At 51.0% G+C, this 5,000-nt stretch overlaps 1 pseudogene across 1 annotated transcript in view; it reads left to right on the forward strand.

Moving 5' to 3' along the window:
• Positions 1-2,185, forward strand: part of LOC308151796 (E3 ubiquitin-protein ligase HECW1-like) — a 36,522-nt pseudogene extending 34,337 nt beyond the window's left edge. The window contains exons 16-19 of the transcript in view: positions 529-675; positions 829-943; positions 1,139-1,337; positions 2,074-2,185. The product of the transcript in view is annotated as an E3 ubiquitin-protein ligase HECW1-like (transcript). The remainder of the gene's footprint in view (positions 1-528; positions 676-828; positions 944-1,138; positions 1,338-2,073) is intronic.
• Positions 2,186-5,000: the final 2,815 nt, after the last annotated feature.

Below are 5,000 nucleotides of genomic sequence, written 5' to 3' on the forward strand. Positions count from 1 at the left end.
AAGGGGCCGCATGTCGGCAATACTCAACTTTGGCAAATTAGCATTTAAAAAAATGGGTTTTCTGTTTTGCATATTAGGAAAGTTGAAGTGTTGAAGAGTCCACTATATATAACATCTATATACACTATATATAACATATACGTATATACACTATATATAACAAACAACAGTTTTAGGGTCACTAAACACTGTCTGGTCTGGCCTAGACTACTGGGTTAGTGACACATGGCTTGTAAACAAACATAAGTTTTAGGACGTGTTCAAAAGCCAGGACTGTGTGATATGTGTGTGTCTCTCTATGTGTGTGTGTGTGTGTGTGTGTGTGTATGCGTCCGTCCGTCCGTGTGTGTGTGTGTGTGCGTGCTTCTGTGTGACTGTGTCTCTCTCTGTGTGTGTGTGTGTATGCGTCCGTCCGTCCGTCCGTGTGTGTGTGTCTCTGTGTGTGCTTCTGTGTGTGCGTGTGTGTCTGTCTGTGTGTCTGTCTCTGTGTGTGTGTATGCGTCCGTTCGTGTGTGTGTGTGAGGTCAGGTGACGGAGCGGGAGCTGAAGGTGGGCGGGGCCAACACGGCGGTGACGGAGCGCAACAAGAAGGAGTACCTGGAGCGGCTGGTGAAGTGGCGGGTGGAGAGAGGCGTGGTGCAGCAGACCGACGCGCTGGTCAGAGGGTTCTACGAGGTACACACACACACACACACACACACACACACACACACACACACACATACAGAGAGACACACTCACACATACAAAACCACCCCAAAACCGTAGGCTTACCAGTGTCCTCAGTGGTGTGTGTGTGTGTGTGTGTGTGTGTGTGTGTGTGTGTAGGTGGTGGACTCCAGGCCTGTGTCGGTGTTTGATGCCAGGGAGTTGGAGCTGGTGATCGCTGGGACCGCCGAGATAGACCTCCACGACTGGAGGACACACACTGAATACAGAGGAGGTAGGGGGGAGGGAGGGGGAGGCTGGGGGAGGGAGGGGGAGGCTGGGAGAGGCTGAGGGAGGATAGGGGAGGCTGGGGGGGGGCTGGGGGAGGATAGGGGAGGATAGGGGGGGCTGGGGGAGGATAGGGGAGGCTGGGGGAGGCTGAGGGGAAGCTCCCACACACATCTCTGACTCCCCCCCCCTCTCCCCCCAGGTTACCATGACGGCCACATGGTGGTGCGGTGGTTCTGGGGTGCGGTGGAGCGCTTCAACAACGAGCAGCGGCTGCGGCTGCTGCAGTTTGTGACGGGGACGTCCAGCGTTCCCTACGACGGCTTCACCGCCCTGAGGGGGAGCAACGGCCTCCGACGCTTCTGCATAGAGAAGTGGGGCAAGACCACCTCCCTACCCAGGTAAGACCACCTCCCTACCCAGGTACACACACACACACACACACACACACACACACACACACACACTACACACACACTAGACCACCTCCCTACCCAGGTACACACACACACACACACACACACACACACACACTAGTCCACCTCAAACACAGAATGGGAGAAAAGTGACTAATGAAACCCCAGCTACAAACGCTGCCAACAGCTAGCGGCTAACAGCTAGCGGCTAACAATGACACATCACTACGAACGTCTAACGTCTATAACATCAACATGCTAAAAACACATAACTACACATAACTAGAACTAGGACTTGAACACACAGTCTTTGCTTTTGAACACGTCCCAAAACTAAAGTATGTTTACAAGTCAAGTCTCCCTTACCAGTAGCCTCCGGCAGACGAGAACAGTGAATCCAATCCACAAATGCTAAGTATTTAGTGATCGTTAAACCGTTTATTATATCGAATTATATCAAGCTGTGTGTTATGAAAAAAAACGAACACCAGATATTGTTGACACTTATGACTTCGAGTCTGAGACTGATTTAGCCCTAGACTGGCTTGCGTCACATATACACACACACACACACACACACACACACACACAGACAGGTGTACACACACACTCACACACACCCTCCCTCTCTCTATCCCACCCTCTCCGTCCCTCTCTCTCTCCCCCCCCCTCCCCCTCCCCCTCCCCCCCTCTCCCCCCCTCCCCCCCTCTCCCCCCCCAGGGCTCACACGTGTTTCAACCGTCTGGACCTGCCCCCCTACCCTTCCTACGCCATGCTGTACGGCAAGCTGCTGACCGCCGTGGAGGAGACCAGCACCTTCGGCCTGGAGTAGCTAGGCTAACACCCCTGGAGTAGCTAGGCTAAACACCCCTGGAGTAGCTAGGCTAACACCCCTGGAGTAGCTAACACCCCTGGAGTAGCTAGGCTAACACCCCTGGAGTAGCTAACACACCCCACCTGGAGTAGCTAGGCTAACGCCCCCCCTCCCCCCCCCCCCCCTCCCCGGGGTAGACCCCTCCAGGAGTAGCTAGGCTAACGCCCCCCCTACCCCCCCCCCCCCTGGGGTAGACCCCTCCAGGAGTAGCTAGGCTAACACCCCCCTACCCGCCCCCCCCGGATATAAATACCAGATTTAACGTTTCAGGACTTCTCTCTTTACGTTCTCTGTGTGCAGTTCAGGACAAGCCACGGGAGAGCCAATCACAGGACTCGTTACTCACTTCCTTCCTTACTGTACGACAGACCTTCCTATTGGAGGACTGCTGCATCGACCAATCAGGCTGTACATGCGGTTATAGCATCGACCAATAGGCTTCCAGCTGGCCCGGTCGCAGCCTAGCAACACTCAGGACCTTGACTCATCACCTCACATCACCTCACACCAACCAATAGGCTTCGACCTGTCACCTCACACCAACCAATAGGCTTCGACCTGTCACCTCACACCAACCAATAGGCTTCGACCTGTCACCTCACACCAACCAATAGCGTAAGGCCTGTGTCTCCTATGACCTGCCACAGGGGGCCGGTCTAATAGCTGGGATGGATTGGAATATCCGGGAGTCCCATCTACAGTCCTCCACCTGCTGTAACTTTATTATATTTGTGAACGTGGAATGTTTTTTTTGTTCCAGGGATTAGTCCGACCCCTTTCAGAATGCACATCCTCCATTACACTACACACCATACAGCCTCAGCAACCGTCTCCTAGACAACCGAGCGTCTCCTAGACAACCCTTGTCACGGAGAAGAATACCTGAAAAATGCAGACACATGAAAACCACAACCACAACCACATCCTAACCACAAACACAACCACAACCACAACCACATCCTAACCAAAGCCTGGTCCGTTTGACGCAAGCGGGCGGAAGAGTCGCTGTGTGAAGTTGTTTATCATTTAACCACGTTGTTGATATCAGGAGAGGTTATGTAGAGATGAACATGTGGACGTGACTTCTGTATATCTGGTTTTGAACAAAGTTGACAGCGAGAGAGTTGAACACAGGAACACAAGCACGAACACACACACAGACACACACACAGACACGCACACACATAACACACACAGACACACGCGCACACACACACGCGACTAAAGTTTCACCCTGGTTAGGGGTGGAGCTGTGATGAATGATAAACAAACATGTATTTCTCACCGATGTTCAGCCAGATACTTTAACCCACCTGTCCAGTCCTGCTCACCTGACAGTTCACACGCTGTCACACACACACACACACACACACACACACACACCCGTCACCAGGATGTGAATGTTTCAAACCATCGTAGTCGCGTTCGTACAGTTACACGGTTTTCAAAGGGAGTGTTTTTAAATCATTTACTGCCTCTAGACCGTTTTTAAATGTCGTTTTTTTATTTGGAGCATGGAGAACACAGACCTGAACATCTGACAAGCGGTAGATCAACTGCCTCTGGTTAGGAACCGTGAGGCTAACCAAGAGAGGTTAGTAGTACCTGTCAGTCAGTTGAGAAGGTTTTGTCGGTTGGTGATAATATTCATACTTCCTTATGTGTAGCACTTCCAAGATGTAGACACTTTGGGCCGCGTTCATAAATTCGCTCCGAGCGTCCACGTGACTGCCTCTCGTCCAATCAAATGGTTCCATTATGACGTCGAACCCAGTGTGGGTTCGCTCCGGCGAAGTTACGAACGCGGCCTCGCCGGTACCACGGCCCACCTCTCCTGCGAACAGGTGAGCACTGACGACCAGTCACGTGAGGCGACCAGGCGGGGGGGGTGTAGCAGTGCTGTGTAATCACTTCTATGCGTCGCATTTCTACACTTTACCTGTGGTGTCGTTTTCTTTTTGAAAAAAGAAGGTATTTGGGAATGTATAGTGGATTATTGTCGCTATTAGAATCAAGACTGTAAAAAAAAAATAGAATTTATAATCAGGAAGTGTTAACGCTATAAACATTGACTGTACATAACAGTGTCGGGCTCTGCGCTCTGTTTCCTGAAAAGCTTTTTTTCCAAGTTCAACAACAAAAACGTGGGGATATATATGCAGTTTAAAAAGAAAGATTGCAGATAATCGATATCGATTTATAATTTTTCTACACCGTGAACATGTTTGTACAGTATATCTACAGAGCAGAATGTTTTACGTTACTGTCGAAGGACGGCTCTCACGCTATGCACATTTCGTGTGAGGGGAATAAAAACACCTAACAAACACCCGATGCATTTCAGGAGGGTGTTCCATTCACGTCGCTCTCTCACTCTCACCAGACTTAGAATAAGCCTGGGTTTTCCTTTTCCGTCGATGGAACACCCCCCAGTTTTCTGAATCTTCAGTGACCTGCTGCCTGTGTAGGACACGTCTCAGCAGATGTCCTGCGCCTTTAAGAGATTGTTTATCCGTTCATTTCCTGTTTCCTGTTGATGTTCGTGTGGTTCTCAGCCCCTTCACCTCTAGTGTCACTGCCGTGAACCCTGAACTCTGAACTCTCACTGGTGTTCACTGGCTGTCTGATGGGTCACACACACACACACACACACACACACACACTCACACACACACACACACACACACACACACACACACCGACACAAACACCCACCGACACACACACACACACACACACAAATGCAGTAATTCTCAGGCTGCGCGTTCTCGTC

This window comes from Nansenia antarctica, assembly GCF_963989245.1.
Source record: "Nansenia antarctica genome assembly, chromosome: 2".
Taxonomy (NCBI): Eukaryota; Metazoa; Chordata; class Actinopteri; order Argentiniformes; family Microstomatidae; genus Nansenia; species Nansenia antarctica.